This window comes from Mustela nigripes, chromosome 6, assembly GCF_022355385.1.
Source record: "Mustela nigripes isolate SB6536 chromosome 6, MUSNIG.SB6536, whole genome shotgun sequence".
NCBI lineage: Eukaryota > Metazoa > Chordata > Mammalia > Carnivora > Mustelidae > Mustela > Mustela nigripes.
The window spans coordinates 6,225,543-6,237,821 of record NC_081562.1 but is presented as its reverse complement, the minus strand read 5'-3'; the positions used below and the strand labels follow the sequence as shown (position 1 = coordinate 6,237,821).

Genomic DNA, 12,279 nt, shown 5'->3' with positions numbered 1-12,279 from the left:
CTGATGGCAGGGTACACGGATGAAGAGAGAAATGATGAACGAGAAGGTGTAAAAAAATATCCAGAATGCAAAGTAGAGGGATAAATAGATGAGAACCTTCCAGAGAGATTAAAAGACACAGAGGAGAGACCAGCCAGTTAGAGAGCAGTTTGACATCATGTAGTGACACTCTAGGACCCTCCTGTTTTACTTCTAGGCAAGTATCCTAAGGAAACGTACACAGGAGCACTATGCCACATGTGAGAATGTTCACAGCAGCACTATGTGTAATCGAGAAAAGATGGGGATGAGCTAAATGCCCTTCAGTGGCAGAGAAGATCCACTGATTGCATTTTATTCATATAACCCACGACTATGGAGCAGTAAAAATAACCTGCAGCTAAATGACATATCAGATAAAGGGCTGGTATCCAAAATCTATAAAGAACTTATCAAACTCAACACCCAAAGAACAAATAATCCAAGCAAGAAATGGGCAGAAGACATGAGCAGACAATTCTGCAAAGAAGACATCCAGATGGCCAAAAGACCCATGGGCATCAGGGAAATACAAATCAGAACCACAGTGAGACACCACCTCACACCAGTCAGAATGGCTAAAATTAACAAGTCAGGAAACGACAGATGTTTCTGTTGATGCGGAGAAAGGGGAGCCCTCCTACACTGTTGGTGGGAACGCAAGCTGGTACAGCCATCTGGAAAACAGTATGGAGGTTTCTCAAAAAGTTGAAAATAGAGCTACCCTATGACCCAGTAATCACACTACTGGGTATTTATCCTAAAGATACAAATGTAGTGATCCGAAGGGGCACATGCACCCCAATGTTTATAGCAGCAATGTCCACAATAGCCAAACTATGGAAAGAACCTAGATGTCCATCAACAGGTAAATGGATAAAGAGGAGGTGGTATATATACACAACGGAATACTATGCAGCCATCAAAAGAAACAAAATCTTGCCATTTGCAATGACGTGGATGGAACTGGGGGGTATTATGCTGAGCAAAATAAGTCAATCAGAGAAAGACAATTATCATATGATCTCTCTGATATGAGGAATTTGAGAGGCAGGGTGGGGTGGGGGTCGTAGAGGATAGGGAAGGAAAAAATGAAACAAGATGGGATCAGGAGGGAGACAAACCATAAGAAACTCTTAATCTCATAAAATAAACTGAGGGTTGCTGGGGGCCATGGGGGTAGGGAGAGGGTGGTTGGGTTTTGGACATTGGGGAGGGTATGTGCTATGGTGAGTGCTGTGAAGTGTGTAAGCCTGACAATTCACAGACCTGTACCCCTGGGGCAAATAATACATTATATCTTAATAAAAAATAAAAATAAGAACCTTCAGCTAATGTATCTCCTTGGATATTTCTTAAAACCATAACTTGCAGAAGCATACTTCAGAATCATAACTTTTAGGTAAAGCTTAAAAATATAAAACAATGCTACATATTGTTTAGGGCTACAGACCCTCTTAATAAAATGATAAAATGTACTGTTAGGAATAAACAGGATTGTTACCTATGGTAAAAAGGAACATGAAGAAGACATAAGAGGTCTGAACTCTTAGGGACCCAACAACGTGTCAAGGGTGGTCCGAATTACACGCAGAAGTTGACAAACCCATTGTGCTGGTTTGGATCGTCCAAGAAACATGCCCGGATGGAGTGAGATACACAAGAGATTTATTGGGGGAAGCGTCCATGAGGGACCATGGGGAAAAGGTACGGGAGCAGGTCGGAGAGCCTCAGCCCACTCGGGCAGGTGTGACACCTGAGAGAGAAGGAGGAAGCCTCACACTGCAGTATGACTGAGAGGAAGCTCTGGCCAGCCAGGTGGGCTGTCCCCAAGCAAAGACTGAGGCAGAAATGGTCCTGCTTGGCTATGTGGAGATTAGCAACCCCTCTCCCCCGGGAGCAGCTCAGGGATGCAGGAGGTGGGAAGGTGGTTTGGGTGTGAGTGTCACAACAGGTCTGAAGGTGTCCCGGTTGGAAGCTCGAGGGGACTATATACTCCCCACAGCTGGTTCCTCTAATGGGGACTCTGAGTTGCACCCGTCCACAGCTGCCACAGGTGCCATCACAGTAGAGTATCGTAATATACACCAGACACAGCCCTCAGTGACTGATAGATCAGGCAAGCAACATTCAAGATCTCCTCCTGAAGAGTAACAGACAATAATCAACACCTCTATCCAGAAATTAGAGAACAGACCTTGCAAAGCACACATGGGACTTTTATAAAAATCACACGCGTTGTAGGTCACAAAGCCACTTTCAACCCATACAAAGAACTGAGAGTTGGTCATATAAAATAAAATTAGAATTAAATCGTAAAGCTTTGGAGGGTGTTTGAATGGCTCAGTCGGTTAAGCATCTGCCTTTGGCTCCGGTCATGATCCCAGAGTCCTAGGATCCTGGGAGGGAGCCCTGCATCGGGCTCCCTGCTGAGCGGGAAGCCTGCTTCTGTCTCTCCCACTTCCCCTGCTTGTGCTCCCTCTCTCGCTGTGTCAAATAAATAAATGAAATCTTAAAAAGAAAGAAAGAAAAGTAGAAGGGAGGAAACACAGCTGGATCTTGGAGAAGACAGGCCAACCAGGCCGATCTCGGGCAAGACGGACGGAAAGGAGAACCCACGAGGCATGTCCAGAAGGAGCAAAAAGAACGCAACACAGCTAGAGCCGAGGTTCAAAAATAAGGGGAGAGCTCGCACGCACAGTTCGTCTTTCACACCTCATTCTACAGGACAGTATTTATTTAGTTTAGGCTAAAACACAAATCCCTTGCCCGTAGTAGCAGCGATGGACTAACACTTACAGAGGACTTACTGCGAGCCATTCCCTGCACCTGCCCTGTTCTCTCTGGCCTCCCTACCTTTGGCCAGGCTGTTTCCTCCGCTTAAAACACCCTTTTCCGGGAGCCTGGGTGGCTCAGTGGGTTAGGCCGCTGCCTTCGGCTCAGGTCATGATCTCAGGGTCCTGGGATCGAGTCCCGCATCGGGCTCTCTGCTCAGCGGGGAGCCTGCTTCCTCCTCTCTCTCTGCCTGCCTCTCTGCCTACTTGTGATCTCTGACTGTCAAATAAATAAATAAAATCTTAAAAAAAAAAAAAAAGATTAAAAAAAAAAACCCACCCTTTTCCTTTTACGTCTCCTTCAAGGTTGGGCTGAAATGCAAATCCTCTAACTGTTCCTGCCAGTAGCATGCCCCTTAGTCACTGTACCCCTCTTCCTTACCAAGAGAACCGTAATTTTGTTCAGGAGATGATAATATGCTCCACTGAAAATGACCACATCTACAATACTATATTCCTAGGCTCCCCTGCATCTCTTGGTGGTGCACGACATGATGTTGGCCAATGAGATATAAGTAGATATTTGCTAGGCATATGTTTTAAAGTTTTTTAATCTATCTACCCATCCATCTATACAGCCAGCCAGCCACCCAACCAACCAACCATCCATCCGTCCATCCGTCCATCCATTTATCCGTCCATCTATCCATTTCTACGAGCCTATAAAGTGCCAGGTACAATATTTAGACACTTCATACAGAAAATGAGTGATATTTGTCTCCTGCCTTATGTAATTACACTCTATTGTACAGACAGATAAGAAAACAATATTCATTCATGGTAAATGCTGTGCTAGAGGTAAAAGGGGAATATATTTTTTAATATATTGATACTTTTTCCTTCTCTTATTCAGCCAGAGGGAGCTGTTTGCCTCAGGAGGATGTGATTTCCATAAGAATAATGTAGCAAGTGAAAAAAAAAATGACCTTTTTTGCCTTTTGAGTATTAAGACCAACTCTGAGTCCATGAGACAACAGCCTCGAAACTGAGCTTGTTTCAGAGAAGAAAGGGACTTTCTAAATTCTAAAGGCATCGATTTAAGAAGTGATAATTGAGTCTAGTGGACATGGACGTAAGCAGGGTGCAGGACCAGAGGATGTATATGATTTGGGGAAGTTCCCAGGAGGTAGGAAGAGACAGAAGATCTGAGAGGAGGCCCCAGCTCCTTCGTCCCGGTCAGAACACTGGTGGGAAGGCCCAGCATGTACATGGGACCAGAACTGAGAAATGCCCAAGCTATGGTTTCAAAGCACACGGGTGGGAACCTGAGACCCTGGCCGGACAGCCTGCTCAGTGAGCCCCAGGACAGGCCACCAGGAACTACCTCAGCCCCATGCCTCAGAGGCAGGAGCCAGGAGCCTGGACCAATTCTGGGGAAGAAGCAGGAGAAGCTGCCCTGACAGGGAACCTGAACCTTGAATGTACTTGAACTACTATCTTGATGCATTTGCATTAAAGTGTGAGTTTTTGAAGCCTGAAAAGACAGTTAGCTTTTATTAGCAAGTTCACGGTGTTTTAATTCTTTTTTTCTTTTTCTGGTCCTCATGAGAGTGGGGACTTGGGAGTAAGACGGAATCAGTAGGCCATTTTCAGTTCCACTTCTGTGCAGCTCTGCTCACAGCATAAAGACTTGTAGCCCATGACGGAGGGGTGCACAGAGGGCGAAGGAGCCCGAGGGGCTGGGTGTCAGGGTCAGCTTCATGGGCACATACCCAGGGCAGCCAGGTCAACTCAGAAGGGCCTGTATCTAGTTTCATGCTCCAAGGTCACTATCTTGAAATTCTTAATAATTTCACCTACGAGTCTGTGTTTTATAAGTGAAGTCCGATGGGACAATGGAAGTGTGGGCCGTAGGCAGTCCCCGCCTCTGGACTAGAAGGTTCTCAGCTACCTGCCCCCTGACCTCCCCCTCCCCACCCCAGCCTGCTCTGCCCTCAGCCCAGGCTGGTGACTCAGTCATGCTGATGGCAGGGGGATGTAGGGGAGGCTAGTATGTTGCTATAACCCTCTGTTCCCAGCAGAGGTCTAAGGGGGGACACAGTGGCAACTGTCTTTGCCCTGGGCTGCCTAAGCCATGGTGTGCTTGACTCGGTGGGGGCGTCCCTTTGCCTACCCCCCTATCCAGGCACCAAGTTGCATTCCCTTGGGGTTCCCCATCCACTGTGGGCTGGGGCAGCAGGCCCACGGGAAGGAGAGATTGACTTCTGGCCCCCAGCCAGGGCACCGTGGTCCCCACTATGGCAAGAGGGGGATCTGACAGTCCATACTTGTCCTCTGAGTATCCTCAGGCCCAAGGGGACACAGCATTAAGTAACAAACCAAAAGCGTCCAGTCAGGCTCTAGAAGGTAGAGAAAAGCTTTGTGAGTGTCTGTAATGGCACTTTTTCCTCCTTTCTGAACAAGAGGCCCGTTTTTCCATTGTACACGGGGGCCCCCCAAACCGCGCAGCCAGCGCTGGCATCAGGGAGGCTCTGCCAGGAAGGAGGGCAGCTGGGCCTTCGGCGGGGCTGGCGCATCCCTCGAAGGCCTCCTTGATGGCCGGAACCCTAAAGGCATTGCCCTGCTGTCCAGTGGGGCCACCATCAAAGTGGGGCCACAGTTTCAGAAAACCCAAGGCCGGCAGTTGCCTGGGTGGCTCAGTGGGTTAAGCCTCTGCCTTTGGCTCAGGTCACAGTCTCAGGGTCCTGGGATCGAGCCCCGCAGTGGGCTCTCTGCTCAGCGGGGTGCCTGCTTCCCCCCCCTCTCTCTGCCTGCCTCTCTGCCTACTTGTGATCTCTCTTTCTATCAAATAAATAAATAAAATCTTAAAAAAAAATGAAAAAAAAAAAAAAAAAGAAAACCCAAGGCTGGACTCTGCCACCACTCGAGACATCTCCAAGTTCCACCAAGGCTGTCCAGGGGCATCTCACTGATTCTCAGGCACAGTTTTCTCAGCTACTGCATAATTGTTGCCATCTTGCTTCTCTTTGACCTGGGAGGGCCACGTTAGGCTCTGTCTGCAGCCCTCAAAGTCCAAGAGAACTTTCCACCACTGCGCGCCTCTGTCCTCCCCAGCACGAACAGACTGGTGTACTCACAGCAAAGATGCCTGCGGGCCTGCTCGGTGCTGGGCGCCCCACTGTACACGGACTCATTTAAATCTCTCATCACCCCAAAGAAGTACGAGCTTAGCCCTGCCCCTCTGCACATGGAGGGCGTGCGTGAGTAAGCGGGGGATGGGGAGTTAGGACTTGAACCCCAGCCGGGAAAATGGCAGTCTTAATGATAAAACACAGGAGTTGACAGACGCCTGAAGTGGCGCCCGTGCTGGAAACCTGAGCGCAGGGGCTGAACTTGGAGCTTCACCTGCCTGAAAAAATTTGCCCAGCCGAAGGGAAACGCGGAGTCACTAATGTGACAATGACAGAGCCTTCAGCTCGGAGAGCTTTGGTGAGGTTGGGCAGCCTCCCTGGGATGGAGAAGAGCAGGGAGGGCGTCTGGGACCCAGGAACACAGGGTGGGACCACAGTGGGGTGGGGACGGCTCCTATGGCTGGGGGCGCGGACCCCCCCCCCTCCGGAAAGCCGGGATCGGATCACTCACCGGGGTCCCAGGCCCTCAGGATTCCCAGGCCAGGGAGCGGCCGGGTCTCCAATGCCTACATAGCCGGACCCCCAACTCTAGGTTAACAAGGCCTCGTGCAGGAAGTCATAACTCTAAATCTGGTTGGCTTAAAGGCCACGGTGAGATTTTAAATTTTTAATAAAAATCTTACGTACTTGGCCACAGCTGATTTATTGGAAGGCTGTCTTTATTTCTTCCGGTCACGGGTGCCCAGATTCCATTTTGGAGGTTGACTACCCGCCCCCTCCCCCCTCCTTCCCAGCAACTACCACGTCTCAGAGACTTCGCCTTCCCCATCAGACCCCAGACCCCTCTCTGCGTTTCTCCCGTGTGGCACCAGGAGCCTCTGGGGTTTCGTTAGGAGCCTTGCACGGTTTGTCACTGTCACAGAGCTTTCTAGGAACAGATAAAGACCTGTGGCCTCCCCAGCTTGAAGCCTGCAGTGGGGGGCCGCGGTCAGCCCTCGGCTCACCCCTGGAAGCAGGCGCTGCCCCTCCTTCTGGGCCACATGTGTGCGAACAAAAGCAGAGGCCACGCTTTGAAGATCACGCTGCAAAGTTTCAACCGTGCCCTTTGGGAGTATAGCTCTTTCTGGGAAAGTGCCTGCCTTTGCTCAGACACAACTTTTCCTGAGATCTTTGCCAAAGAATCCGGGATTTAAAATTCGGTCAGCTGCAAAATGAAAGTGGTATGTATGTTTGTATGTATTTAAGATTTGTTTATTTATTTAACAGAGAGAGATACAGTGAGAGAGGGAACATAAGCAGGGGGAGTGGGAGAGGGAGAAGCAGGCTCCCCACTGAGCTAGGATGCGGGACTTGATCCCAGGACCCTGGGATCACCCCTTGAGCTGAAGGCGGACACAACCAACTGAGCCACCCAAGCGCCCTGATTTTTAAAATAACATTGAATTCAGTGCCTCCCATGCACATGGGCACACGTACTTAAACCTCACCAGTCTTCTAGGTTCGATGTGGAAATAAAGACCCACCAACAGAGAAAAGCAAAGGCCGTTCCTTGCGAATATGCTAGAGCCAAGGAGAGGGGCCAGGGTCACTTGCATTTGGGCCAAGATTCAAGGCAGTCAGGGTGGGGAAGGCTTGCACTGGAAGAAGGGAAGACTTGGGGGGGGGGTGCCCTGATTGGAAGCTGTTGGCCCCGGGAAGCTGCAGGGGGCTGACTGCAAGGGGCTGTCCTATGTGATTGTTCAGGGGGACCTACTTGGTTTTCTCTGGCTAGTCCTAAATTGGAAGAGAGGACAGAAATTAGGGAAGCTGTCAGTTCCTAATCACTGTCAGTTCCTAATCACTGTCAGTTCTTAATCACGAGCTGGTCATTCTGGGTCCATTGTCACGGAAGCCGTTTAGCTTCGTAGATCCTCACGGGAGCAAGGAACCCCACTGAGGCTTCCTGCAAGTCTGATTTACAGCTGCCTGGCCTCCCGGGTTGTTGACTGTTTACTGTAGGGGAGGGGCGGGGCGGTGCTGATGTCCTAGGCAGGCAGCTGTGGGTCAAAGTTCCATCTTTACATTTGCTTTGGCGTTGGTCATTTTTATATTCAGACTCTCAGGCTGATTATGTAAGAACTGGTCAGCTAAGTCCATCCCTTCTCTCTAAAGTGTAAATCCGTCCACTCAGCAGGTTGAAAAGGTGACCTTTTGAAGAGAAGCAGGTATCTGCTTGATTCCATCAGACCTCGAACAACGAACAATGTCTTGGCGCAAATTCCCTGGAAATACGCATCACTAAAGGGTAGCCGCCTCCCACACAGAGCCAAGCTTGTATTTGGCGACAGCCTGGAGATCATACTGGACCTGGGGCTGGCAGCAAAAGGATGGCGACTCTTCCCGACCCTGCGGGCAGCTCCCGACTTCCCGCCCTCCCCGCCTGGGCTCCACGCAGGGTCTCAGCAGGCGGGCGCCTGAAGGAGTCCTGGTGGAAGGACAGAGAATTAAGGAGGGAGGAAAAGGAGCTTGTTGATACAGTTCAAAAAACCTCATGCTTTCTTTCCTCCTAAGTGACTGGGACAAATAACCCAGCCAGACTGCCCTCGGGTGGTGGGGATGAAGGAGGTAACTTCGGAAGATCGGTCCTCGGTCTCCTGCCCATCCGGACGGAGGCAGCCGAGGCGATGCTCCTGAGGCTGGTGCCCTTTCTCCCGCCAGGGGCTCTTAGAACTCTTCTCTGGGAGCAACTCTCCATCCTTCGTGCCTCTGCCTCTGAACCTGGGTGCTCCCAAGGCCATTACTTCACTGAGGCACCAAACAAAGGCAACAGAAGGGGTCCAGGAGGTGGAGCAAAGAGGCCCCGGGCGGGGGTCACAGAGATAGCATCAGGGGACCGCTGGACCCCGAGTCAATAATGACTTTGGGCAAACCCGTTGTTCAATGCATTTCGTTTCAGATTTCTTACCGGCACGTTGACAGTGAAGAGACCAGTTGGTTTCCACCCGTTCTTTCACTCAGATGCCCGCTCCGGGCCGGGCATCACGGGCTGGGGCCGTGAAGACACACAGGGTTCCCACCCTGAGGACCTTCCAGCTACAGAGAGGCAGATGACAAAGCACATAAGCAAATCAGCAAATTGCAGTCTGGAAGCAAGGAGCCTGACGCGGGGCTCGATCTCAGGACCCTGAGATCATAACCTGAACTGAAGGCAGATGCTTAACCCACTGAGCCACCCAGGCACCCCGAGGACAATCCTTTGACAGCATAAGCCCCATCACATGATTCTGCTCAAAATCTTTGCACAGTCTCCCAGCTCCCCCAGAGCGACCGCCAACATTCTCAAGGTGACCCGCAAGGTCCTCCCAGACACACCCCCAGCCTCTCAGACCTCATTCTCCTCCCTCCTCCCTTCCTTGTGGTCCAGCCTGCCCATGCCTCCCAGCCCAGGGACCCTGCTGTTACGAGGTGACGTGTGTCCAGGAATGTGGCCACTGGGCTGGCACGATTATTGATGGCGCCACTTCCCCTCTCGGGGGCCCTGGCTGGGATGAGGAATTAGATGGCCGTGCTGGCCTCTGCAGTTGCTGTTTTCTCTCCTCTGCCTGGCCTGCTCTCTCCTCAGATAGCCGCTGCCTTCCCTCCCCTGCCTGGGGTCTCTGTCCACACGTCACCTTCAGGGACACATCTGTGACCGTGCCGTTCCTGTGGCACAGCTCCCCCCTCACTTCTCTCCCATGTTGACTATGGGCCCCCCACTTCCCAGCACGCAAGCTCTGTGAGGGCGGACGTCCTCCAGGTCTGATGCTGGATCGCCAGTACTAAAACAGTGCTTAGCCTGCAGCGGGGGGCCCGAGAGAGGAACCGGCTGAGTGTGGGGTGCTGCTTTAGGTAAGACGGTCAGGGACGGTTTCTCTGAGGGGTTGGCAGAGAAATTACAATCTGTATTACTTTCCCTGGGCTGGTGTAACGAAGTACTATAAGCACAATGGCTTAGAACAATATGAATTTATTACCTGAGAGTTCTGTGGGTCAGAAGTCCAAACTGAGCCTCACTGAGCTAAAACGAAGGTGTTGGCAGAAATGCATTCCTTTCTGGAGGCTCTGGAGGAGGGAAACAGGTATCCCCGCCTTCTCGAGCTTGGAGAGGCTGTCCCCATTCCTTGGCTCATGGCCCCTGCCTCCCTGGTCAAAGTCTGCAAATCTCCCACAGGACACCGTCTCTCTGGTTCTGAATCTTCAGCTCTTCTCATCCCCACGTGAGGACCCTTGTGATGATGCCGGGCCCATCGAGAAAACCCAGGGTCATCTCATTATCTGAAAGTCCATCAATTAACAAACTTTATTCCATCGCAAACTTAATTCCCCCTTGTATGGAACATAAAGTAGTCCCAGGTTCCAAGGATTAGGATCTGGACATCTTTGGAAAGGGGCATTACTCTGCCAACCGCAGTGGGGAAGCTACTTTGGTTTTTGGTTTTTGTTGTCGTTGTTTTTTTTTTTAAGATTTTATTTATCTGTTTGACAGAGAGAGATCACAAGTAGGCAGAGAGGCAGGCAGAGAGGGGAGGAAGCAGGCTCCCTGCGGAGCAGAGAGCCCTATGCGGGGCTCGATCTCAGGACCCTGGGATCATGACCCGAGCCGAAGGCAGAGGCTTTAACCCACTGAGCCACCCAGGCGCCCCAGTAAGCTACTTTGGATACAGTGGTCAGGGAGGGCTTCTCTGAGGAGTTGACCTCGAAGGCAAGGTATGAAGGACAAGAAGGAGCCATCCATGTGAAAAGCCAGAAGAGCTTTTCAGACAGAGGGAGTAGCATGTGCAAAGACCCAGGGGCAGGGAGAACTTGGCGTATCAAGAGGCAGAAGGTCTCCCAGGGTGGTTACAGTATTTTGACTAAAGGGGACAACAGTCCCGGCTGAGGCTGGGGAGAAAGGCAGGAACTGGATGGTGCAGACACTTGGCTCTCTCTCCCCATCTAAGTCACGTACGATTCCCGGACTGGGGTCTTGGGACTCCAGCAGCTGCATTTCATAATGTGGGATTCTTGTGGGTTTGTACGCAGCTGTTTGTGATCTGACTGCGTAAAGCAGATAACTGCTATTCGTTGAGGAGGCCACCTTTTACACTGGCTAAATGGACAGATGTGCCCTTCCAAGAGAAGGGGTCGGTTTATTTTCAGACTACTGGGATGCAGGGAAGCCAACAGATCAGGGTTGATGTTGGGGACTTTTATTGGATCACACCGAAGCACGGGGCAGCAGGAGGCTCTTGAGAAAATGGCCATAGCCCTGTTCCCATGGCCTGTAATGCTCACTCACTCGGCATGAGGAGGTTTCTATCAGGCATTGACCTTATTTATTTATTTTAAAGATTTATTTATTGGAGAGAACGAGCGAGTAGGGGGAGAGAGAGATTCTCAAGCAGGCTTCCTACCGAGAGCGCGGAGCCAACGCAGGGATGGGGCCCACCCCACGGGGATCATGACCTGAGCCGAAAGCAAGAGTCCAACCCTTAACCGACTGAGCCCCCCGGGCACCCCCATCGGGCGTCGACTTTAAAGATTTTTTATTGAGAGGCAGGCAGAGAGAGAGAGGAGGAAGCAGGCTCCCCGCCGAGCAGAGAGCCCAACGCGGGGCTCGATCCCAGGACCCCGGGATCATGACCCCAGCCGAAGGCAGAGGCCCAACCCACCGAGCCACCCAGGCGCCCCCCCGGGCGTGGTGCCCCCTTTCCCTGTGAGTAACTGGAGTTTGGGAACTTGTGTCCAGAAAGCAGGTGAGGTCCTGGGAAGGGGTCCCCTTCCATGTGGGGAGGCTGCCCTTAGGTGGCGCCCCAGAGTCTGTGGAAGAGGAAAGAGGACGGGGCTCCCTGCAGTGCCCAGCAGTGGGCATCAGTGAGACACAGACCTCCCCCAGCTTGCTCTGAAGATTCCTCTCACCGTGTCCGCTTCCTCCAGCCGCGCCGCTGGGCCGATGGCCACGAACTGGGAGGCCGAAAACAAGAGACGCTCCTTCTCTCACAGTTTTGGAGGCCAGAGTTCAAAATCAAGGGAGCACGATGGCCACGCTCCCTCTGACGTCTCTGGGGGAGGGTCCTTCCTTGCTTCTTCTAGCTTCTGGTGGTTCCTGGCTGTTATGGACCCAATGTCCCCCCACCCCAGTCCATGTGGTTGACAGCCTAACCCCCAATGTGATGGTCTTAGGAGGTGGGGCCTCTGGGAAGAGTCTAGGTTTAGATGAAGACAGAAAAGGGGCTGGAAGCCCATGATGAGATTTGTGCCCTTATGAGAAAAGACGTGAGGTCTGTTGAGAAGGCAGCAAGAACACAGCCGTCTGAAAACCAGGGAAAGAGCCCTTCCCCCATGCCAAATCTGCCAGC

The 12,279-nt window shown here is 51.6% G+C and overlaps 1 long non-coding RNA gene across 2 annotated transcripts in view; it reads right to left on the bottom strand.

Moving 5' to 3' along the window:
• LOC132020447 (uncharacterized) overlaps positions 1–12,279 on the bottom strand; it is a 51,207-nt gene that overhangs the window by 13,021 nt on the left and 25,907 nt on the right. Inside the window, exons 3-5 of one of the 2 annotated variants that reach the window (XR_009404969.1) lie at positions 9,916–10,216; positions 8,868–8,995; positions 7,211–8,387 (exon numbers count right to left, since the gene is read on the bottom strand). This is a non-coding gene — a long non-coding RNA (uncharacterized LOC132020447). Of the gene's footprint in view, positions 1–7,210; positions 8,388–8,867; positions 8,996–9,915; positions 10,217–12,279 lie in introns of those variants that run through there. The other variant, XR_009404970.1, reaches the window with a different exon arrangement.